At 42.0% G+C, this 26447-nt stretch overlaps 1 long non-coding RNA gene across 1 annotated transcript in view; it reads left to right on the top strand.

The window, feature by feature from the left end:
* LOC142404967 (uncharacterized) overlaps positions 1 to 26447 on the top strand; it is a 96944-nt gene that overhangs the window by 1597 nt on the left and 68900 nt on the right. The window lies entirely within an intron of this gene.

Raw genomic sequence — 26447 nt, 5'->3', positions numbered from 1 at the left:
GCTGCCAGACACCCACCCAGCTGCTCTCTCACTCCCCCTCCTCAACAGGACAAGGGGGAGAAAATAGGATGGAAAAGCGCATGGTCTGAGATAAGGACAGGGAGATCACTCACCAATTACTGTTACGGGCAAAACAGACTCTACACAGAGAAAATTAATTTAATTTATTGCCAGTTAAAACAGAGTAGGATGGTGAGAAACACAGATTAAAACTAATACACCTTCTCTCTCCTCCCCTTCTTCCCAGATTCAACTTCATTCCTTCATTCCCAGCTCCTCTACCTCCTCCCCCAGGAGTGGTGCAGGGGGATGGAGAATAGGTTGGGCTCAGTCTGTAACAGTTCCTCTCTGCCACTCCTTCCTCCTCACACTTTTCCCTTCCTCCAGCATGGGTCCTTCCCAAGGGCTGCAGTTCCTTTCAGGAGCCTGCTCTGGTGTGGTGCAGGGAAATACCTGCTCCACCATGGTCTCCTCCAGGGGCTGGCTGCAGGGGAATCTCTGCTCTGGCGCCTGGAGCACCTCCTCCCCTCCTCTGACCTTGGTGTTCCCTCTGTTGTTTCTCACTCTTTTTGTTCCCTTCTCCACTCTGTGTTCTGTGGATTTTTTGCCCTTTCTTAAACACATTTTCCCCAAGACACCACTGTCTTGGCTGAGGGGCTCAGCCGTGCCCTGGGGGGTCCCTTGGAGCCGGCTGTGTCCGGCACGGGGCAGCCCCGGCCTCTCCTCACAGAGGCCCCTGCAGCCCCCACTGCCAGCACCTGGGCATCTGCACCCAATGCAGCTTCAGAGGCTCAGCTCTATAGGAAGATTTGTTCTTTTCTATCTCATCTGATCTAAACATCGCAGGCAATTTTGTCAATATTCAAATTTACAGCCACGTGTGGGAACTCTCTCACCTATTTTATTCATCCAAAAGTCAGGTTTCTAGTCTACAGTTACCGGTCAGGGTCCCTCTACGGCCAGTGGAGAGAGACAGGCACCTTCAGATACATCTTCAGTACGTCCTAAACTATGGATGGATGGCTGGGCTAGACATCCCTTCAGCAGGTTTGTCCCTCTCTACTGGCTACTGAGGTAGACGAGACAAGATATTATTTCCTTCTTTCTCTTTCCTGGAGGCCACGGGATGTCTACTCTAAAACATGTTTCTCTGTTGTTTCAGAAAGGAAACAGCCTTTCCTACATGACAATCTGATTTTAGTGCTCCGTGAATCAAACAGCTTCTAGAATTTCACTATCACGGCAGTCCAGCATCTCGTTATGGAGATACCACAGCCCAGTACCACAGCAGGTCTTCATGAAGTTTCGTGCAAGTTTTGGAGCGTTTGGTCTTGGGTATGTGCATGCATGTGTGTGCGTGCATGCATGCATATAGGGGTGCATGTCTGTGTGTGTGCGCATACACTGCTAAAGGGAAGAGGTTAGGGAGTGGCTTTGCGTGCAAGACCTGTGATCATCCACCCTGGTCTACAGATAGCTCTTTGGCTCTGTTTTGGACCACTCCAACTAGCTGTCTCCAAGACAAATCTTCTCAGGAGGCCCTAAGCCAACCGGTGCCAAATGAGTTTTGACTTAGCAGCAGAGACACAGCTATTGCCTGTGCTGTAGCAACATTAGATTACTGCGTGTTGAGTGGGCCCAAGATACAAATAAAGTACTGGGTTTCAAGGAAGAAGTTAGGAAGTGTTTTTAAAAATAAGGATGTGGAATGATGACTCTATGGGAGAGGTCCGATTTCCCAAACAAAGGCATTTGGAGCCATTTGAGATGCCCTGAGGTACCAAACATGTCCACTCAGCGCTGGGAAACACAGCACAGGGCCTATGGGGGATTTGCTTGTGGCATGGAAGCCAGGCACCTACTGGGCTATCCTGCGGTGCCTACAGTCACAACAGGGCCGTATGTTTAGGCAACTGTATCATATACTTATTCATTAATCACAGGTTTATACATTTTCTTTAAGGAATTGATTTCAAAATCTGTGTTTTCTTTTCTTCTTTTTCTATATAGCTATTTAGGGAGTTATGATACCCTTACTGAAAATGAGTAGCACTTTACATAATGAGTAGACATTAGTTTCAGTATTATTTACCCCAGTGACAACTCTGCTCATGAATGTGAGAATGGCAAAACCAGGCCAAAAATGAATGTATGTGAAAGGGGAACTGTTCCTAATATTCACCATTAATTTGAATTCTTTTTATTTGGAAAGGATGCCTTCTTTTTTTTCTTCTTTTTTTTTCTTCTTTTTTCTTTTTTTTTAAAAGAATTTGGAATCAGCTAAATCTTTCTCCAACCTGCTTTTTAAATTAATCATTGCTTTGGATTCCCCAGTTTTATAAATTAAAAATAATCATCCTTGCATTACAAAACCACATTTTCTTTTAATTTAGTGGCTGCTTTCCAAAGCAGGAAGTTAAGAAAATAAAGCAACTTTATAGCCAGAGTAAGACAAATAGTGCTGTCCTAAGAGGGAATGCTATTTATACTCCTTTTGTATTTATATTTCCTATTCTGTCCTCTTCCCCATTCCATTGACTGTAATTAAAATCATAGCTTCTGAAGTAATTTTACATTTCCTTTCCAGTGCTAATGCTGTTTTACCCCCTACAGGAATTATAATGGTGTGATTGCTAGTGTAAGCAACCTAAAAAGGACAGCTAACGCTTTAATCTGTGCCATTTAAACCTGCTTTTTGTAGGTGGGTCATTATGATGAGATAGGTGATGGTTTCACAAGTGTCTTATCATGGGTAGAATCTTGATGTTGTACTTGTTTTAACAATTACATTGCTGTGCAAAAATACCCATCTTTCTGAATGTGTGTCCTCTTAGAAGAAGGGGAGGTGACCTGGGTTTCAGCTGGGATGGAGTCACACAGCATTTACATTGGCTCTTTGTTCAGTCTGTATAGAGAAATATATGCTTATGGTGCTTGGTTTGTCGTCTGGAGCTCTTCATAGGCACATATGCCTCTTCAGTAAGAGTCGAAGGAAACGTTGCATCATTTATCAGGACTGTATTGCTCACTTAACATGGTTCACGTCAGGTGTAGGCACATGTGCCCTAGATCTGGGTGCTTAAATTAGCCACCCTAGACCTGGATAGAGGCTATTATATAAGTGGTGCTATCGTCATCATCATCATCAATTTAGCAAAGAAAAACCTGGAAATAATTCTGACTCATGGACTCCAAATAGCTGGGATCAGATAAGGGACAAAGAGAGGAAACGTTTCAGGGAAACGTTTGTCCTCGGTGGCTGTGTCTACGCAGCAAAATGCATTTGTTCCAGCTGATGCAAAATAGCTTTGTTGCTGTAGCCGGGGCTGCAGTGGCAGAGGTGCCAGGGCAGCAGCCGTGGGCAGCCACGCTGGCTGGTGGGAGTGATCCCCGAGTTGTGTCCCCCCGGGACGGCTTGCAAGTCCGGTGCCACAGAGAACCAGTTGCTTCGTTTCGAAAGAAAGCCGGAGAGCTAATTAGTGCTTATGAATTAGATTAGCAACATTAGATAATCGGGAGTGTATGAGGAGGTGCCAAGATATCTGACAGTGTAAGAATAACTATTATTTCCTAAATTATTTCCCTGTATGAACAATGTGCTGGCTGTGGTGGAGTTCTGCTGAGACACCTGTCCTGCACCAACTAACTAGGTTAAGCCTAACAGAGGGTCTGGATTTAACTGTAGGTGCACTTTGGGCTCCGTAGTCCTTTAATGAATCTCATCATGAGGGCATTCATAATGTGGTATTGTTTGCATGTGGTGCTGGGCAGGAACTTCATGGGACTGAAGCCCATTAATACAAAATGCACTCATAAAAAACAGCGACAGAACTATCCTGCTATCATAAACTCCTATCTTTTGTGACTTACGAGTCACTGTCAGCAAATGGAGAAAACAAACTGAAACAATGCAGTGTTAATAGGCAAGGCTTTTTCAGGATGAATAAATGTTCTTTCATACAAATCCAAACAGTGCCAGGCACAGTGGAGGCTGATCCCTATTTAGGATCTACAGGCAGTATAGGAAAACTGCACAGTCGGAGGCTGCCTTGTCACACAACTTCAGAGGCGGAATAGAGGTGGCAGAGTTAAATCCCACAGAATACCGGAGCTCCAGTAAGAACAGGCACTGTCCAGAGTCAAACGACATAAAGAAATGTTGATATAAAACAATGAAACATACCTTTATCCATCCCTCCGCTAAAGCCAGCAACTGGTTTAAGTAAAGCTCAGTCATACCTAGAGCTTTTCCAAATCGGTAATGTGCGTAAGAGCTGTCTGGCAGATGTGGACGAAATCCAAGACAAATGCGGGACACGCTGGACGGGCTGCACGTGCGGCTCAAGGGGCAGTGCTCCGGCTGCCTGTCTGCGGCCGCTCCCTGGAGGTGTGAGGGGAAGGTGGGTGGCCAGGCAGGGCACCTCGGAGGAGACGGGACCAAGCTATCAGATGGCTGGCGACCCCAGATATAAAGCTTTTGACCTGTGCCAGGGCTACCAGACATCCAGAAGTCACAAACAAAACTGTAAATGTATCAAAATACGCCTAGAGGGAGCCTCTCAGCAGAAAGGGGCGGGGGGGGGGGGCATGTTCAGAAAAATTTGGAAAAGCCTGCTACGTATGAGTGCCTGCAGACAGTGACATGAAACAGATCCCAACTCTTCTCGGTATTTTGAGGCTAGAACAGTTCCTTTTTAAACATAGTTAGTTTTTGTGAGCTTATAAATGTTAAAACGTGATCAAAGTAACAGTTTGTTCATTAATAATATGCTCTAGAACTGAGCAGTGGTTCCTAATTGCGAAATGGGTAGTACTCAGCCTGGCTTTCTGATTGGCTTTAGGGAGCTTGAATGCATGGCCTTATTTCACTGCAAAGCCCTGGCAGACTTTGCACATTAAAATTCTAAACTGTCTAAGTAGGTGTGAAACTAATTTTGTGTTTATTTTTTAAAAACCACCTATGATCATTTAGGGCCATCCACTTCACTTTGGGAGGCCCTTACCTAGCTGCAGGTGGGCCCTAGGAGACAATAAAGCCCACCTCAGAGAGGATAATTTCTTGAATATCATAACCTGAATATTTATAGCTTCTGGAATCGTTGTAGCTACTTATCCATGTTTCCAGCCACAACTTTTCTTAATAAGAAGGGCTTTGAAAAACTTGCTAAATCTGGACATAAAAGGAAACAGAAGTTTTCCTAGTGCAGTGGAATTTTTTAAAAGTCACATAGTAACTTTATTGATGAAACAAGGAAGAAAGCACTTTTCCACCAGACTTTGCAGAGCTTATTTACAAAACACAAGATTTTTTCATTAATGTGTAGGCAAGGCAAAGTCATGACGAGGTTTCCTGCAGAGTGAGGACGCTTATGTGGCTAGTCATTTCATCAGTGGGTTATCTTATTCCTTTGCTTGTGGTGTTTTAATATGTTTATGAGAGACAAACCTTGGGGGGGAAAAAAAACTTTCAAAGAGAGATGAAAGAACTCCGAGACATTTTGGCATTTCAAAGTTTTATTTAACCTGTGAAAATGTGTGCTACATCCTATTTACACAAATACAAAAATGTTTGCAAATCACCTTGTGCATCTATAATTCATATCTTGACTGACTCTGCTTTGCAGTTCTCTTAGTCACTGACAGAGACAAGCTCCAAGTCACCAAAATTGGTCAGTGAAGTCCAGAGAGCTGAAATCATGCTGGCTGGCTGGGGTTCACCTTCAGATTCAGACATCTAACTTTGGGTATCTAGATAAAAGTGTCTGCACGTAAACTAGAGAGCTAAGCTTCTCCTTGTGTCAGTGGAGAATTGGAGAGCTAGGGCAGGATTCAGTTACCTAAGCGTGGGTATCTGGTGTCACATGAGATACCCAAGTGTCTCCCACCAGGTTCCTTCTGGTGCCTCAGAGAGGTTCAGGTCACCTGTAGGTGGGTCGTATGTCTATCTATCAGCCCCATGTGGGTGATCTGGATATCCCAGGCTATCTCAAGTGGCACAGATGTGTTAGGCAGCAGAACTGCACTTTTAAGTGTTTGAATCCGGAGCTGCATCCTAGCCTCAGTTGTTTTGCATCAGTGCACTGCAGTATGCACATAGTATGTGATCTTTGCTTCTGCTATTGTGTACTCTTCTCTGTATTATTTCTCAGTGCTGCTGTTCAATGGTTTTTGAGAGGTCACATCTCTGGTTTTGCTATCTTTCCCACCACCTCTGTAGTGGTTGCATGTAGCTCTGGGCAGACAGAAACTATGGCTTTAATAACAGTGTCTCAAGCAGACAAATTGAGAGCGCATATTAATGGTTAGCATGTAGTTAGATTAATGAGGAAGCATAAACACGCACATACACATGACGCATCTACTCTATTGAAGGAGCCATGGCTGATAACTAATTGTATTCTTAGTATTTATTTATTTCTTAGACTCCAAAGATCTGAAGATGAAAGGACAGAAAGGATGTAGGTGTTAAGCAGTTGTGTGTCCCCTCTCGGTATGAATGACAATAGAACTACAGGTAAGAGTGCAGATAAAAATCAGTGCCGATAGCTAAATTTTCAGAAATGGAGACAGATTTTCAAAGATCCTGCAGCCAATAACTTAATTGTCCTCTGCAGGAATGGTAGGATGAAAAGTGCTTTTGCAAATGTGGCCCTTCTTTCTCAGAGGTACAAAAAATATACCGCCACCACCAAATGGGGTGACTTTAGCTGCTGAATGAGATTTCAGACTTAGTGCTAGCAGGTTATAAATCATCTAGGGAAGCTGTAATGCCTTATTGTGAATGATGGGAGCTAGGAAGTGTTGCAGTTCTGTGGAAGTGTTACTACTATGTATGCTTAATACGCTACTACATATGTTTATGTTTATATTACTATGTATGCTTGTGTTATTTCTACGTTTATAAGTGTAGGGACTAAAAGCTAAAGTATCACTTTCCCACTATGTATTGTCCCTCTCAATCAGGAGTAATGACTGTAAATGTGTAAAAAGAGTGAGTCAGCAATGCCATTCTCTGTCCTGTGAGGAAACAATTGCTCTGGAGACTATCCACCATCAGTTCGACAGCTTTTACCATAAGATATTAAAAACCAAGAAACAGCTCTTTCCAACCATGAGGAGTTCTCTCCTGTAAGGCAAATCTTGTAAATAATAGACTGTGAGCCAGATCCCGCTGCCTTTGTATCCAGAAGGAGGAGGCTTTGGTCCTTTAATTAAGTGGTCCGAGTCCTTTTTTTTCCGCAGTGTTGGAAATATAAAAAGACTGATTGATTATAACAACAAGCTGAACACCAGATGTTCTATGAATATATGGCTTCCCCAGCCCACACCCATGTGCATGTAAGAGAAAAAGAAAAACAAAGGACTGTTTATAATTGTCAGAATATTAAAACCTTTGCTTATTCAATGTTCTTTTTTTGCTGGCCTGTTCATGCAGCCAAAAAATTAATTTATGACATAGACCATTCATTGCTTGAGTTTTGCTTTCCAAACTTGGTAGAAGTATTTCATGGCCATAGTCAGATGTCTTTCTTTATGTAAATTTTGATAATTTGGAGGCTATCTTTAAACCAGTTCCTGAAACCGCAGGCAGTAATAACTCACTTGGTTTCATGTGCTCTGCTCAGTCCCATCAAGACAAATTGCTGGGTTCGGTGTCCTTTGCCAAAAGAGAGGAACATTCCCTTCTCCTGTTACATAACACTGAGACACTTGAGCAGCAGAGATGGGAACCGAGGCTTGCTGACTAGCAAGTATTCTGCAGCTTTGAGCCTTTCTTCCATACTTTAGAGTATCTTTTATTAAAATCCCAATGAAGTTCTCTTACAAATTTGTGAATGCAGCTATTACTAGTGCATCAGCCTTCCACTGAAAGAAAGGCCGTGGACCGAAGCTTTTCTGCTGTACCCATACAAACACTTCTGTTTGCTTTTAAAGGATTTTTTGTTTCAGCAAGGTGAGAACTGGTCCAAGAACATATAAAAAAAATGTTCATCATACTGTTTCATGATTTTTATAAAAATCTAAGGTCATTTTTCCAGAGTTGTCAAAGAGCAAAATCCTTCTTAGGATTCATTACTACCTTTAACTCCTTGGATGACAAGGTACATGGAAGTGATTTTTTAAATGGCATTTTTTAATGGGTTTCATGGGTTTATTGTTTCACATCATTTGATAGTGTTCCAAAACACATTTCAGACTTCACAGGTTGGTTTGTGTCTGGTGCAGCCACACTTTAAAGACAGACAGTAAAACTGGAAAGTATGCATTAGTGGGAAACAATAGCCTCCTTGCGCAAGGCTACTGTTAGCTTGGATTAGGATCTTGAACTGCCTGAATCCATGCTTTGCACGTGCTACACTTCGACATAACTGAAATGAGAAATGATGCGACTGCCTTGTTTAAAGAGTGGGACGGCTAAAAAAGTGTCACATAAAATCCCCTGCCTTTGTGTTTGAACTGTTCTTCAGCAGTTTTTATAATCTGTATATTTAAATTGAGGTAACTCCCTTAATATTTTCCCTGACTTAAATGTATACACATATGTGCATGAGTTTAGCTTGGTTTCTGAGAGGAATGAGGCTTAGGCCATCACATGGTGAAGAGTATGTCCCTATGTCTTGCTCATTCCTCCTCCGTAATAACTTTGGAACTAGTTGCTATGTGACAACCAAAACTAACAAGCAGGAGGTCCCAGAAACCCTAACTTCCTACACGTTTTGTGAAAACTGATGGCTGCAGAGGCACGAGAGACCCAAATAAGGGCTGCTACTGAGGGAAAAGCCATTATAATTCAGCTCTGTAGCATTTGAAGGGATTGCAGGTGACCAGTTTGCACACACTGCTGCTTTCCTGACCAAAGAGCCAGGGGACATGGGAGGCATCTCAGGGGACCGTGGAGGGATGTATGGAGTGGGAGCACAGGGGCAAACAAAGCTAGTTCATCCCACTCCTCACTGAACAATTTACCTGTATATCTGTACGTATGTAGCATGATTAAAAATCTGAATAGGTTTTATATGTACTACTGAGGGCAGTGAGAGCTGATCTCTCCTGGTATCAAGTTGGCAACAGCCAGCTGAGGATCTTGGGGTTTTCTTAAGGCAGTATTTAACCAAAGAAGGCCAACAAGGGAAAAAAGAAGATTCAGATCATAGGCTAGTTATTTCTGGGACTTAAATATTTTGCTAGTCTACTAGACTTCCCAGACTAGATGCCAAGTCTTCATTCTAATGGACAGATCAGCAGTTTTTTTCTGGTGCAGATACAGAGATGAGATTCTGTCAGCACACATTCTCAGGAAGACCATCAAATAGACTATAAAGTTCCTCTTCAATCTATAAGTGGAAATGTCTGATAATACATAAATATTTATCACTTTTCCACTTAGAATAGAAGCACCAGGATTGCCTTTTACAAACCAAATTTTAGAATCCCTGATATTAATATGCTAAAAAACCCACATCAGGTTATGCTGTAGCCTAGAGAAAATGCAGCATATTTTTAGCCCTTTTACTAACAGTTTTGATTTCTTGTTGAAATTTTATTTCCATTCAAGAAAGGGTCACTGGAAGACTACCAAAACCAAACTTAGCACATTGAATTTTAGTGTAAGGTTTGTAAGAATCCTGACTATCCCTAGTAATAAGTGGAAATTAATCTCCTCAGTTTTTTCTTCTGTATTTTCCCTCGTAACATGCAGTCTCAGATTGAGAAAAACGCTTGTGAACTAAGGTGTGGATTAATTTTGGGCACCTGATGGCAGTGCACATGGTCTTTCTATAAAGCTCTGTATTATACAAATCTATATATATTTATAGTGCTCTGTAATATTGTCACTGAAAATGAGATTCAAAGATTGCAGCAGCTGACATATGCTGGATGGTTAGCACAGGCCCGATACTTCAGTATCACCTCTGCCAGAAGTTACCATCTCCTCTGTTCTTGTTTAAACATTCATTTAACTGTGCTGCAACCCAAATCTGTGCACGTATCTTGCTTTAAAAAGATATATATAATTTTTGGTGGTGGGGACAGCAATAAGAAAATGCCTTCAACTGGGAGCATAGTTTCCCTGTAGGCTCTCTATATATTCTTTGAAGAAAGAGAGGCACCTGCAAAATGCAGTTAAACGTTTTGATGGGTTAAGTCACCCATTCTCTGTTGAGGAAAGGGTCGGTTGTTAGCAGCTATGTCTGTACCATTGGCACCTCTGTGGGTCTGCACAGTCCCTGGGCTGGCAGCGAAGAGCTGCCACAACCAGCCCCAGGAGTCCCGCATGACAACGCTTCCCCAGGCAGCTTCAGAAGCCAGGCAGGAGGCTCAGCACATCCCTGTGCTGGGTACATCCCACCCACAGGTGACACTAATAAGATGGGCCCCCGTCTTATCAGTGACTTACCACTGAGGAGGAGAGAGTGTGTTTGGTGAAGGGTTAGGCTTAGCTCTTGGGAGATTTATGAGTAGAACTGATTTCAAGCATTCAGATTCTTTTGATTTCAGTGGGAGCTGCTCGTGAAGCTGTTTCTAAAATCTCCGTACAACCATTACCTGAATCTTCTCTTTGCTCAAAATCCTCGAAGCTATTCAAGTATCAAGCACTCAGTCCTTATAAGTGTCTGCGCCTCATTTTCCCCTGTGTAAAGAAATGTCTTAGAGTTCTGCCGTGTGTCATGGGCTCTAAGGTGTTATCGCAATGGAGCCCCCTTAGCTGTAGGGAGCAGGTGCTCTCAATGTGCATTACAGCCTGCATTTTCTGCTTGCATGCTTCAACCTCAGATCAGAAAAACTCCTTTACAAAGGGTTACATTTCCAGATTTTATACCAGATTTCATCTGAACTTACAGTGAAATATAATAAAATTCCTAAAGATTTCTGTTCGTCTATGTAAAATGCTGCTCTCAGTAACTAAACGTGGATTTAGAGAGCCTACGTTTATAGCAACATCTCAAAAACTGGAACTGCTGAACTGACCATGATCTAAAAATATTCTATGTAGCATTTCAGCTAGTTGTATCAAGACTGAGGAGTGGACAATGTAACTTTGAATAGCTGAGTTTTTTTTTTTTAAAGTGAAGAATGGAAAATACATGAAATATCAGACAGTTTGGCAGTTAAAGCAGACAGAAGACAGAAAGAGGAATCGTGATATAATAAATATACGAGGGGAAGAAATAATTCTTTCTCTACTTTTTCCACACACAGGAACACTTAGATGCAACTTTCTTTTTTTAAACGCACCTATGTCAAATGCATGAGGAACCTGATAATGACATTAATACTAACAAAAGAGGGAATTTGATAGTCTAAAATATGCACACTGTGATCTCAGATTTTACACAAACCAGATAGTATCAGCCAAAGATAATCCCTGTCACAGAACAGAGACAGTGTTTCTCATTCAAATATAGAACTCTGCTATATATAGCCTACTTTATTATAAACTTTATTCTCCAGAGATTAAATTATTTAGCTCCTTATGAGGTATAATAGTGTAGTCCCAAGACAAAAACACCTTTCAAAGCTGGTCACTTTCATTAGGATGCATTTCACTATTCTCAGTTTCTAACTTGATAGGATAATGAGACAACTATTTTGATTTCCTTCATTAAAGGAAAAGAAGAAAGAAAAATAGCAAAGCAGTTGGAGAACAACCTTTTTGGGAGACAGTCCTACGATGCTTTGGTTTTGAAAGCCACACAGTGCAGAGTGGCCACATCCTACTCCACTCAGAAGCATAGCCCGTGGAGGTGCCCACCTTTTGTGCAACAACCCAGAGCTCAATGCAACTGAGTGCAATTGCATGAGCGATGCCTGAATGGAGGAAATCTCCATCGCTCCTGTGGAAGCTGGGCTACCATTCAGTCAAAGTGGAAAAAAAAATCCCACAGATCAGAGGGAGAATAGTTTACTCCCCTTCAGATCCAAATTCTAGCGATAAATGTATTGGCCGGTGGTGAAGGAGGTATACATGCGTTGAAATGACTTTGCATCTAGCTCATCAGATCTGGGATCTGGGTTAGGACTTTCCACTAGGGAACTGAATCCTAATGACTAAATAATAGGGTCCTTGAGAGAGGCCTTATTTTTCTGTCCTACTGAAAATGGTGCACTTGAAATAAATGTGGATTGGGTGAAGAAAAAGACTAGAGGTTTATAGTGCGGATAGTTGGGAGAGAAAGGTCATTCTTTGACTCCAGCCCTGGTGGCTACCATTTGTCATGCAAAGCAGAACAGCTTTCCACAGAAAAGCTCACTTGTTTGCTAGGCTGGTTATGTGCTCTGGAACATCAAAGGACACATTTTAAGCTCACACACTGCATGAGGCAAAGGGAAGTTTTGAACGCTGGCTTCCTATATTGGATAATGTTATCCTAACCAGTAACACATATTCCTCCTCTGATTTGTGAATTGTTCCAACTCTCCTTCATAAATGTAGCCCCTCTTTATCAGTTTGTTTCAGAAAGACGTAGATGAGCCAATCTGTAATTTTTGAATGGTTTCCTCATTTTTTGTGCCAACCCAAATTTGCCAAATCTGATTCACATTGAAGAACCTCTACCAGTTGAAATTGCTTTTTTTTTCCCCAGAAAATAAATTATTTATTGAAAATAATTCACTTGATCACCCTATGGTACAGCATTCCTGGCTACATTATAGCAGAGCACTGTATTCTCCTTAGTGCCTGGGCTCCTTGTTCAGTGCATTTTCTGAGGCAAGCTTGGCAGATTAATTCCATATTAGCCAAAGAGAGTGATCAGAGGGCCAAACACGGCGGAATATTAATTTTCCATCTGCATAAGCCCCTGAAGTGAGAGGTGTGAGCAAGCTGGAATTTTCTAACCCTGCAGGGCAGAAGTGTGAAGGGAGAGATTCAGCCAGGCAGCAGCATAAGCTGCCAAGTGTTCGGACAGGAATAAGAGAGGAATTTCTGGCTGCTAGTGCTAATCCTCTCAGAGCTACAATTTGCTGATGGCACTGCCAATCATTCTTACTTTTTTAGTGCACTGTTTTCCCATATGCATTTATTCGTTTATTTATTTATTTATTTCCTGTGGGACTTAAATAATTAGAAATTACTTTTGAGGTTATGGACAGATTTTCCTGTTGAAGCACTGCAATGTCAAGCCCTGTACAAGTACCATGGCCCAATGTCACTGCATTGCTCTAGTTAACATTTACCTAATGCTACATAAGAACTTGTTTTTTGAGAGAATTTGTTCAAAGATGGGAAATGTGGGAAATTTTGCATGTTGACAGAATGAATGAGTGAGAAAAATGGTGTAACAAGTGTCTTTGTAGAGGTTTTTTCCTCCTGCGTTTTAGAGCAATGCAGAATGTCCGGGACCATGGAGGTTCCCAGAATTTTGCTTAAAACAAAAAGAGAGCCCCTGTTTCTTTTGAGCTTGAAACCACCTGATCTTCATCTAAACCTGGAAGACTGACATTCTCTTTGTTCTCTGCTTCAATCAATTAAGCGTACGTGCACAGCTTTTTTGAATCTGCTTACTGCTTACTTATGACACTAGAAGGATGTTCCAAACTGGTGGTCACTGAATTCTTTTACTTAAATCAAAACATTCTGTGGAAATCTAAATTTAACCATCTTCTTTTTCCCCAAGACTGATAATAAGCAGACTCATAAACTAAAGAGGTACAGCATCTCTTTCCAATACAGTGTAAAGACAGAACCGCATCATATATTTAGGCTAGCTGGTAGAGGCCAGATTCAGTCCTCTGCTGCATTCTTTGGGATCATATTGAACTCAATGAGAACCACCTGCACACAGAATTTGACCCCAAAGTGAGAGCCTGGCCACAGATTTGATTTGAATTACTTGACTTAGAAGTGAGGTAGCCTTTTTTTTGGCAGTATTTTTGTAATAGATGTAATAGTAATAATAAAGATAGGACATTTCTCTATGGAATATGTAAGAAAATACTTAGAAATACTTTTGGAAAATAGTGATGACCTGCTGTGCTGTACCATCTTTTAAAATGTGCCATTTTCCTGTGGTATATTGGAGCCATTATGTTTGAGATAGAAGGGCCTTTTGGTGCCAGATGACTCAAAAATTCACCTGAGCAGCAGTTTACAAATGGGTTGAGTCTTGTTAAGGTCTGCTTTGGTTTAAGCAAACGTGTGCACCCACCACACACTGTGGCTAACTTGGTTTTAATGTCTTGTTAAATGACAAAACATGCGGGTTAAGGAATTTGTCGTCTACTTTGTTTACAAGCAAGAAGTTAAAAATTATGACAATCCTTTAATAATAATAGTCTCAAAACAATAAAAAGAGAGAATATTTCTCACTGGCTTAAGCCTAATGTACTTCTATTAGCTCTACTGCAGCTAAGAGGATGACTGGAAAATTTGGTTTAACATTTCTTGAGTTTTCCTTAATTCATTTCCTCAATTAATTATGGTAATAATGAAAAATAAGCGTTCCGTTACTTAATGTACACCTGGCTGCATGCCTGTCAGTGAAACAACGTGTCTTCTGAGGTCAGAATATCTCCAGTTCATGTTCCTTCTAAATAATAGTCCAGTGGTGGCAGCAATGTCTAGTTGTTAGAAGCTAGAAGAAGTACCCTTGAAATATTTCAAATACTCTCATGTACTTGAAAGTGAAACGCTCATTTAATAAAAGTGTAATCTTGGACAATGGGAAGTGTGAGTGATTAAAACATGTACACTAATCTTTTGAAATATAGTTTCTCTCTCCTTCTCTTTCTTTGTCCCCTTTGTAACCAGAAAAAGACATGAGTGAATTGTATAGGCAGCTCAAAGATGTGTACTTGAAATTGAGTGACTGGATGCCAATGGTATTTTCAAGGACATGGGAGACATTGACTTAAACCAAGGACTGAAACCACTAGAACATGTTCTTAGGCATATTCTCGCTCCCCTTCTTCTCTTCTGCTCCTTCAATTCCTCCTCTTCTCTAAAAAAGTGTTTGATTAAATAGAAGAGCTCTCTTGCTTTTTGAACAGTTACCCGTTTAGGGCCAGATCAGATACCTTTTCTTAGAATGAGTAGTACCCTCCTCCACAAGAGTCCTTAAGATTGCAATAGTACTAATGGCAGCGTACAGTGTTCCTTCAAAGTAACAGTATGCTGGCCATTAACACGCATACCTGCTGTAAGGTCACCTATACAAGATGTTTCCATTATGTATTGCAAGTGTACAATTATCAAAGGTAGTTTGGAGATCAAAAGCAGTGTCACTGCAATAAAAAGGCCATAGCATGAGCTGAGCAAGCTTTCCCAGGACCCTGAACACAGGTGTGAATAATCAAACGGTGTAGAAGCATGTATGCCAGAGCGGTACTGGTACCAAAGGGAGCTCACTTTGGTACACGCCAGAAGCAGTGAAACTCATCTAGTCCAAGCTTCAGTATGGTTTAGCCACGTACACCCATTTTCCGCATGCAGACATTGGACTAGAAGTTGCAGTGTGGGCTGACCTCAAAGTACGTGGCTTGGCTACATCTGAGGCAACTTGCCTCAAACACCTTGTGAGGCAAGTTGCCTCACAAGGCTCCCAAAGCATTACCTTTGCTTGATTGTCAATGAAAGGGGAGTTTTGCATCTCCAGATTTACAGTGATCCTGTGGTCTGATACAGAAGGTACTGGAGCGAGCTTTGAGCAACAGGGTGACAGTGCCCAGACAGCATCCATCCTCTGGGGAATTTGTTTGCCTGGGCTCAGGGCCAGCATAGAGATGACTTAGGTATCCAGCCATGACACACCTCAGTGGGGCTACTTCTCCTTTGCTTGGGAGCTGCTTTTAAACTCTGGCTCTCACCCTTGGTCTCTGCCTGAGCTATACTGGAAATGGGCCTGTGGCTGGTCTTGTATCTCCCCATTTTGGACCTTGATCCTGACCCACTGACTTGACTTTATTGCTTGGCCTTACACCTGGTTCACCACTATGGATTTGCAGTGATTAATGGGCTCAGTTGATGCTGTTCACCATCCCTGGACCTGCCCTGCCCTGCACAGGTCTTGTGGGGCTGGGTCCCTTGTCAGGCAGGCTGCTGCTTTGCCTGCATTGCTGTGACCTGCAGCTCCCAGGCTGCCTTAGCTCTTGGTGCAGCCTGTTCTCACTGCTCCCTGGCCCACAGCATGGGGTTCATCACACCCAGCTGTGGGCTTCAGCAGTACCAACGTCACGTCTGATCTACAAGTTTGTATTGCCTTCTTAACAAAAAGAGAAAAACAGATGCTTGTGGTCCATGTGACCTATCTTATATGGCCATTTTAGGTGAAATAAGTTCTACCTTAGAAGGGCCTGATTCTCCCTGTTGATTAAAAAATGAGTCTAGAAAAAGTCCATCAAACATAGGCATGCACTTTGTAGCTTTAGAAATTTGGACTGATGAGTCCCAGCTATGGTGTCTGTACCTGTCTCTGAACAACTGTTGGTCAGATTGTTTGTTTCCTATAATCTACTCTAAATGTTTAGGTTATTATACATTCTTCATTGAGGCAAAAGTTGTCTCTTACTATCTGGCACTGTAGACCACAACACAACATAATACCCCACAACTTGGGTATTGGGACACTACTGTAATACAGATAATATTAATTTCAGTGTTACATCAAATAAAAATATAGTAACTCTCTGTGGCTAAAATTATACTGAGGCCAAACCCTAATCTCAGAAGAGCAATACAGCTTAGTAAAAATTTGAACTAATACCTCCCCCCCCATTTGAGCTATTGAAGCACTTTGTGCATTCCTATCAAATTTGTCAAATCTGTTTCTGGGGGGGTGGGGTGATAGGGAAGAGCTTGGTTAGTGAACCAAAGAATCTGTGACTCAATCAGTTCTAGCAATAGTTATTAGTATCCTTTTTAATCTCTGTAAACCGTATATTTAGTTTCCATAGCCTCCTTTGGGTCCAGCTACACCAATTACTCTCCTAAGAGAAGATGATATTGGCATAACCACCACTGTGTCATCTCTGAGTTGACAACGCTCTCTACTGTGGACAGTCTAATTTTTAAATCTGAAGGTAGAATTGTCTGTATACATTTGGTCAATACATCATCTCCTTTGTGTTTATTGCATTTGGTGACCTGATGCCTGCATTTGGTGCCTGCTTGAGATATTCATTAAAAGAGTTTTTAAAAGTAGATTTGAAAGGTTAGTTCATAGCAAGACTCAGCCTGATTTTGGAAATTTCTGAGAACTTAACAGCTCCCATATATTTGAGCTACGGGTAGCTTCTTTTCCTTGACCATCCTTACCTATTGAGCTGTGTTTGATTTTAAGCCCTTGTCCTGAGAGCTCATAGGTTTCCGTTCCAAACAGTCTTTTCTTTGTTTTCATTCATCTGGAATGTGAACATGGATCCTAAAAGCCCTGTTTGGCTACAAATGTGTCCAAAACTCAGCTACGGGCGTCCTGTGATGTGTTTCTTTGCTTGCTAGTCATATTCAGCATGTGGGTAGAATTTTGCATTTTGAAAGTTCTGTGCGTGAATTAATGAGTTAATCTAAATTAGCAGAGAAAATAATTGGCAGAATTGCCTGCCTCTTATTAGCCTGAGGGCTGGAAGCACATGAATGCTCTCAAATCTGCATCTCCCACATGGCATCCCATTGCTGTGCCCACTTGAGTCAAAGGACAAGAAGTACTTTGAAGTACTACCTTAAACAAGAGATAAGGAATAGTAAACATAACTGAAGCCTAACTGATGGCAAACAATTCTGTCTTCTCATGCACAATAAGCAATTGCCGAAACTGTCTTTCAACCTGTGTAATGTAATCGTGACAGCAATCAACCAAGCCCAGTCTCTTTTTTGCTCTTCCCATGTTATTCTTTTACTTCAGCAGATCTTCCCTATAAAGCTGAGTGATAAGACTTTGCAATTGCATCCATGTTTCAGAAGAAACAGTGCATAAGGTAATGATAGGTTTCGTCACCATAACAGTGGCTGTAAACAGTTCCCAAGCTTCCTGTTCCTGAATGATATTGCAGTGGCTTCCTGCAATTACACAATATATTGTCATGCAGATTAGCTACGGGTCACTGCATGGGGATAGGAAACTTCAGAGGTTTCTGTTGAACCTGTCAGGTTGGCAGATCTAACATAGTATTGGGATCCCTTCCAGCATTCCTCTCTGTAATCCACACAGCTCATTGCAGGCTCTCTCTGAGAAGGTGGTGTAAAACAAGTTGTACTGTTCCCCTGAGGAAATGCCCCAAATGCCCGTTTTAGGAACGGGCATTCAGAGTCTGTAATTTCTTGAGGGAAGATGAGGACTGTAGGCTTGCAGGAAAGCAAGCTGAAGGAAACTGTAGGGATACAGAAGTGTCTCTTTTGGGAAGACAGGAGAGTTTGAGATCCTTATGGGCTTGGTCTGTCTTCCTCCGAAAAAGGGACATAACAAACATGCACATATAACTACTGTTCTGGGAATGCAAGGAGAAAGACAGTGAATGTGTGGCTTTTTCTTTAAGGTGCCAAGGACAAATCTGGGGAAGAGATGTGCATCCTCATGCTCAGGAGCTGGCATTTAACAGTGGTCTTGTTATGTATCTTAAGGCAGGGGAAACATCCAATAAACCAAAGAGCTAAGGAGGAGATATCAGAAACAACCTGTAAAGTTAAGTTGAGAAAGGGTAAGCTGAGAAAAGGGTCAGGGCTAACATAAGCAAGGAAGGAACCAGTTGCAGTCTGTCTGTCTGCGATTCAGAAAACCTCACACATCCAGAGTAAAGAACAATGTATTTGGAGTACAAACCACATGCTGATACTATAATATAAGCCATGTATACTCAGAAGTGCAAATACAGATCGCATTTAATATGGAAAAAGACATGATTTGGAGATTTTATGACAAAACTAAGCTTAAGAATTAAGCCTAGGCTTAGGAACAGACATGTCATGAGCCCAATCAGAAAGCACAGTGGTGTGCTATGGTAAGGTCAGACAGTGTTTCCGGGATCTAGAAAAGCTGCTTGCCCTCACCCCCTGCCCCTCACTGTGGCATTTTTGTATATATATAATCAATTAAATTGTGTAGCAAATGTGAGTGATTCCAAAGGACATTAGCCGTCTTAGAGATGTTCTTTTCAGAGGACCCTAAAAATGTTTTCACCTTTTTAATGGGATCATGTCTGAGAGGAGTTTACACTTTCCCTACCTTTGCAATAGACAAACTAATTGTCTATGACAATATCAGCAATTATCTCTATCAGTCTTTTCCCTGCTTTTCAGGGATACTATGAGTTACAGGTTTGACAGTATTCTGAACATCTAAAAATCTACTAGAAAGGCAGCAGAAAACTGGACAGGTCTGGGAATACTTTGATTTCTCTTCCAAGTCCTTTCACTTAAATCTCCTGCTGAAGGCAGGAGTTCTGGTCCAGGCATCCTAGAAAGCCCACGGCTCCCCAGTCTGTGATGTGACTATGGTGGAAGAAGGAAGCATATACTTATATTCCTGCCTTGTTTTAAGCACTCAATAAAGTCATTGATATGAAAATATCTTTTTTTCCTTTTTCTCCATTAAGTGAGTAAACCTACAGACACCGTTTTTAAAAAAATGATCTCTACTCTCACTCAACAGAGGTCTGTCCCTCCTTTCTGTGTCCCCACTGCTGCACTTATCTTCTTGAAGCCATATGGGGAGGAGCACAGGCCAGACATTCACTGAATTGACTCATTTATTAATCATTCATTATCTTTTGTAAGAATGAGCGAATTTACTGGCTTGTGTCTGAATAAGAGTTTTCTGAGCAGATTGTACAAGTCAGCATTTTCTGAGGCTGAAAAGAGCCTGAAGATGAGAAAAGTACTGTCTTCCTCCATTAATAGTGTTTCCCCCATAATCTGCTGCTTAGTCTGAGTAGCCAGAGTAGCCAAGATGTGGCTTGTGTCTTGGCACAAGCTTTGTGCATGCAGAACGTCTTAACTTCTGTCGTGGTAGAAGACTGTGTTCTAACAAGCTGGTTGAAGCTTATGCTTCAGCTTGTCATGGTATGTTTATTTAAAGGCTTAACAGCTTGCCATGGTTTCACTTGATGTCATTGTTAATAGGAAGTGTTTTGTTTTGACTCTCTTTCCTTCCTGACTTAGGGTCCTTTTGCATCATGGCCATCCCCAGATCTAAATGCACCGTCCTTCGGTCTCTTTCCACGTGTTCTGCAGTCATGTCCATGCGACCAGGTAGGCAACACAGGGATCACAACAGCTAAAATGAAGGCCAAAACGATCACATCCTGGCTCAGAGTAGGGCTTGCCAGATTTGAAATCTTCTGTTGGGAAGAATTTTTGACCTATAAAAATATCCATTAAGCCTCAGTACTCTCTCTCCCCCACCGGAGACCAACTCTGGTGGAAAATCTTTTTGGGAAGAATTACAGAGAATTCAGGTTTTACCTGTAATTTCAATTACAATAATGTGATATATGACTATCTTAAAATGAAACGTTTTACAGAAAATATAAATTAAATGCCTACATTTCTGGGAAGAAAAAAACCCACACCCGAAACCTTTATATTTCACTGGAATTAAATTTTAGAGTGGAAGAATATGCCTGAACCAGAATCTGTTAAAGTGGATGGCATGACTCCTCTTGACCCTAGCGGCTTCTGGGTCAGGGCCTGTGTGACTTAGTTTACCCCAAAGAGGGCCATTTAGTAGGTAGTTGATTGGTGTAACTAAATTCTGAAAACAAGTACAGTAGCTGCAGTGGGCTGATGAAAATAGCTAAACTGCTGTTCTCTAAACAGTCAAATAGCTAAATATCACTTAAGTGGCTTGGCTTAAATTACCTTGGAACAAGTTACTGTGAAAGGGAAATGAAAGCATATAAATGAGTCTGAGACACTTGTATTCATTTGCAGAGAAGTGAGGGAAACAATTAAGATAAACCAGAAAATGGCAGGCGTGTTGAGCCATATGGCCCTTTCCTGTTTCTAACACTTCTTTTGTTTAACTTTTCCAAAGCAATTTTGTCACTATTATTACTGTGGTTGTTTCAGTTTTAAACATGTTTTCCTAGCATTCAATCTTTTCCCCAGCTGCCCCTCTCCAAAAAAAAAACCAACCCAAAAAACAAGAAAGAAAAAAAGAAAAGGAAAAAAAAAAAGAAAAGAAAAAAGAGAGAGAGAAGAAAAGAAAAAAGTCCCAATGCAATTAAAAATAAATGTTGGAAAATGGAAAAGACTTTAAGATGCTCTTTGGCTCACGTTGCCTTTAAAACTTTGCACTGTATGCTAGTTTCTTTTGTTTTTGCTTTCTGCCTGTTTTGCCCAGCTGTTGGGCTCTCCTGTGTTCTGCTATAGCAAAACAGATGCAGAGTACAGATCACATGAACTGCTCCAGTTGAATGAAAGCAGCTTTGGTCATTAATCCTGTCTGTAGGTTCTTTGGCGTTTTTTTTAAAAAGTTGCCTTATTTTGGGTTTTCGTGTTTTTTTGTTTTTGTTTTTTTTTTTTTTTTAATTTTAGTTTTTAATCATGGTTTATAAAAAATTAAGAAACGGGTCTAAAAAAAGTGTGAGAGACAGAGATCAAGCAGGCTGCTGTGAGCTTTGAAGCATAAAAAATAAAGGAAAAAAGAAGCTTTTATTGTCAGGAAATGGCAAATACCTAGCTCAGTTTAACAATTCTGTCTGGCTGCTAGATAGGGAAGTAATGCCTTTGGCAGTACATAAACTCTTGTTTTCTTGCCCTTTGTCTTCCGGTGTAAAACACTGTTGAAAAATTCACCTGTCCATTGCAAAGTTAAACTCCTGGCTTTAACACAGTTGCATGGGAACTTCGGTTTATTAATGAATACAACATACCCTCTTTGATTTGAATGCTTTCAGAGCACTGAAAAGATTCAAAAGGCATCGCTTCCTGCACCAGCGGCGTGCCTTTATACATCTCAGTGGTTCACCCCTACCCAGCTGCTATATCTCATTAACAAGCGTTTGGCCATCGCAGCAAACTTCGCAGTGTTGACACTTGAAAGGCCCAGGCAGGCGCTGGCAGGCTATCAGCTATGGCAACAGGAAACTGCCCCAAGACAACACTGAGAAAACAGCAGCTGCAAAAGCCAAAAGCAAAAGAGGACGGAGAGAGCTAGGTGTTTCCAGGCTGTGCTGTTTTCCATATGGGCTGTTTGTGCAGCAGAGCCATGCCAAGGGAGGGGAGGAGGAGAAAAAAAGAGAAAAGAAAGGTCTAATAAGGAGGTTGATATAAGCTCAGTACACCCTAGGGCATTAAATACTTTTTTGTTACATTTTAATGGCTTCCTAAACTCTATTTTCATGCAAATAAAAGCCTGCCTGTCTAATGAGTTCACAAAAGCCAGGCCTGGGGCCCATCGCCGACTCGGGCTCCCTGAGCCATCTCTGGTCTGGGGTGGCTGCAACCTGCCACCCTTCCCCAAGGGACACGCTGCCCCGTCCCCTTCCTTGCAGCACGTCCCCTCTGCAGACGCGCTGGACGCTTAACTCCGGTGACTTGGTATCATTTACACCCCATGTAACTGCAGCTGCAGCCCCCGGGCCCAAACGGGCTCTGTTTCATACGTGTCGCTGGAGTGGTGAGGACCAAGCCCGTTAGCCAAAACGGGAGCTTCGCCATGCCAAGAACGCCCGCTCTGCACTGCCCTGCCCTGGGCAGAGCATGTTTTTCACCCGTTTTACATCAGACAGGGAGCTCCTGATCTCAGAGAGGGAGCAATCCTACAGAAGCCGGTGGGGTGAATGCTTTTATCACTGTACATTGGGATGGATGAAGCTCATTGGCAATTGATGACAAAGGACTAAAGCAGTAAAGGAAGGGTGAAATGTGAAGCATTGAAACTACGATTCTCGGTTACCCATACTGTACTGCTATTTTACATGTGTAAAGGAAAAGTAAACCCTGGATGCAGTTTCTCCTACCTATTACTCTGTGCTTCCATTGGTGTTCCTGAGGATAGCCCGCAAGCAGGCACCAGGTTAACTGGCGCAGGTTGACTAGAACTCGTTCTGCAAACATCTGCAGCAAATCTTCAAGTAACAACGGTCAGATTCATGCAACAGTAACGAAAGCAGCAGCAACAGTAAGCAAACTGACATGGGCTCAAGACTCACCACCACCTTAACATTTTCAATGGTCTGGAAAAAACCTCTCAAATAGTTTTAACTTTTTAATAAGGATAGGTCATTATTTTTCCACTGGTTCAAATGTAGCGCTAACGATTGCCATGTTTCTTCCTTCAGCTCCTTCAGGGGTTTTGCAGCTGTGAGAAGCTTCCAGGCGGATGTTTAGATAATCCAAGTTTGTATTTTACATTTACAGGTAGTAGTTGTATACACTATCACTATTACAGAAAATGGAAACTATTTTCTCAAGCCTCATGCACGTCAAGCTCCATGGTTTATACTAAAAGTGGATTTTATAGCCTGTTGTGTACACTTCATGTTTCCTGTGCCAAGGAACCACAAGACAGAAAATCTGCAACCTGTGAAGCTCCTCTGCCTCAGACCTTGGCGTAGCATCGTCACCGATGGTTTCCAGCACAGCAGCGCACGCTTCCAGCTCTCTAATATGTGGTTCAGCTATGGGGTGACTCAGGTGGTGATTCAGTAGGTGGCAAGCTTCCCTCTGTCAATATTGAACGTATGCCCCGCTATCCAGGTACACAGCACTGTTTAAAGGACTATCCTTCTGATGGGATACAAGAGTAACGCAGTGACAGATTACTGTTGTTCTGCATCCCATGGCAGTTAATTTTTTCACGGGTGGAAATATTAACTCCTGGGCGCTGGCCAGGTTTCAGTTTGGAGGAATACATTCTGCTTAAGCTTTCCTTTCCTGTCCTTATGCTGGTTTGTAATCTTGCTCTTCCTGATGGCTTCTTTCCACATAGAATCATAGAATCATAGAATCGTTTAGGTTGGAAAAGACCTTTAAGATCATCAAGTCCAACTGTTAATCTAGCACTGCCAAGTCCACCACTACACCATGTCCCTGAGCACCACATCTACACATCTTTTAAATACCTCCAGGGATGATGACTCAAGCACTTCCCTGGGCAGCCTGTTCCAACGCTTGACAACCCTTTCGGTGAAGAAGTTTTTCCTAATATCCAATCTAAACCTCCCCTGGCACAACTTGAGGCCATTTCCTCTTGTCCTATCACTTGTTACCTGGGAGAAGAGACCGACCCCCACCTCTCGACAACCTCCTTTCAGGTAGTTGTAGAGAGCGACAAGGTCTCCCCTCAGCCTCCTTTTCTCCAGGCTAAACAATCCCAGCTCCCTCAGCCTCTCCTCATAAGACTTCTGCTCCAGACCCTTCACCAGCTTCGTTGCCCTTCTCTGAACTCGCTCCAGCACCTCAATGTCTTTCTTGTGGTGAGGGGCCCAAAACTGAACACAGGATTCGAGGTGTGGCCTCACCAGTGCTGAGTACAGGGGCAGGATCACTTCCCTAGTCCTACTGGCCACACTATTTCTGATACAAGCCAGGATGCTATTGGCCTTCTTGGCCACCTGGGCACACTGCTGGCTCATATTCAGGCAGCTGTTGACCAACACTCCCAGGTCCTTTTCAGCCAGGCAGCTTTCCAGCCACTCTTCCCCAAGCCTGCAGTGTTGCATCGGGATGTTGTGACCCAAGGGCAGGACCCAGCATTTGGCCTTGTTGAACCTCATACTGTTGGCCCCAGCCCATCGATCCAGCCTGTCCAGGTCCCTCTGTAGAGCCTTCCTCCCCTCAAGCAGATCAACACTCCCACCCAACTAGGTGTCATCTGCAAACTTACTGAGGGTGCACTCGATCCCCTCATCTGACACAAGGCTGCACACTCTAGCGTGGGAGATGATTTCTCTGGATCCAAGGAACACGGGATGGTGCTGGTATCCTGAGTTAAGCCCAAGGAACAGGGGATGGTGCTGGTATCCTGAGTCGAGCAGAGAGAAAGCATTGCAGGACTGATGTTAATCCCTGTTATTGAAAGGGTTTACTCCCACTTTATCCAAAAGTACAACAACCTAGAGGTGTTTGAGATTAGTCCTGGATTCTCACATGATATCTGTTGGCAAAAGAGCATGCACGGGATGGAGTAGAGCAAATATAACCTTACCATGTTGTTTATTACCGCAATACCAACCACTTGGAAATATCAGTTAATTCTAAAAAAGGTATCTTGCTAATAGGAGCTCTATGCTGCAAGAAGCACATAAAGCCAGTTCTCCTGAGTTCGTACTGGTTCCATTTTATGTAACCAAACTATATTATTATTTTATATTTCTGGTACGATATTAAGCGTTGATCCTGATATTCCTAAAAGCCTTCCATACTTCAGATGTTTGCTAGTTGAGAAGTGGCGCTCCTGGCAATTAAAATGAGCAATGCTTGCTCTGCGGCTGGCACGCCCCTGTAACAGAGCAGTTAGCTACCACGCTTCCGTGCCAGGAGTACGTGGGTGTGCTCGCCTCAGTGTGTAATTCTATTTTGCTCATTTGTGCAGCTTCACAGGTTTTTTTCTTTTCCTCTTGATCAGATATTTTCATGTTTTGGTATGAGTTATCTGTCTGTGCACAGACTCAGCCTCTGCTCTCTTGTCTTGCTTGAGGAAGAATTGCAGGATTCCCCCTGTGACTTGCAAAACCCTATCTAGAATATATAGGGGTGTTTCATGATTTACTTGTCATTTGTGTCACCCAGATAGGGAATTACTGGTCTGATGAAACAGCAAAGAGAGAATTTGGAGGTGTAGTGTTATTTCCCCTGGGTGCTACATCAAGACAATAAAACATTTATTGATATCAGAGTTGGTTCTTCACTGTCATAAAAAAGAAAAACAATTTCCAAGCAAAACAGGCTTACAGAAATAAAAAAGTATTTTCTGAGTCTATACTAAGAAGTACTTATTGTTGACTTTGAGAAGCAACATAATATATGACAGAGTATAGCCTTGCTCTAGAAATGTAGAAAAAAACCTATGTATCAGTCCTGGAAGACAAAACCAGTGCTCTGGCTCACTCATCGGACAGCACTATTTTAAATTTGTACACATGAAGACAGACGTATGAGAAGTAATTACCGGATGAGAATATAATGAAATAGCTACTTTATTGTATAACTGTGATAAACTATGGCTACGTCTGACAAAAACTCACTGTAAAATACAGTGCAAGTCTGTGCTCTTGTTTATAAAGTCATTTTTTTCTGTAACTTGACGAGTTCAATGTCACTCATTCTATGGAAGCTTATATAGCTCAGATAATATGAAACATTACATATGCTGTTAAGACTAAATCTATTATTTTAATGTGATGTACTGCAAGTATTCATACTAGTGTACCTTTTTTTTCCTTATCAGACCTGAAAAAAGTACATCCACATGTTTAAAATGAAAGTGTAAATTATTTTTCCATATTATAACTTTGATCCTCATACTAGAAAAGCAATATTAAGGAATTCTTTTTTTTTTTTTTTTCTT

Source organism: Mycteria americana, chromosome 1, assembly GCF_035582795.1.
Source record: "Mycteria americana isolate JAX WOST 10 ecotype Jacksonville Zoo and Gardens chromosome 1, USCA_MyAme_1.0, whole genome shotgun sequence".
Taxonomy (NCBI): domain Eukaryota; kingdom Metazoa; phylum Chordata; class Aves; order Ciconiiformes; family Ciconiidae; genus Mycteria; species Mycteria americana.
The sequence above is the reverse complement of the archived record's forward strand: the minus strand, read 5'-3'. Positions and strand labels throughout refer to the sequence as shown.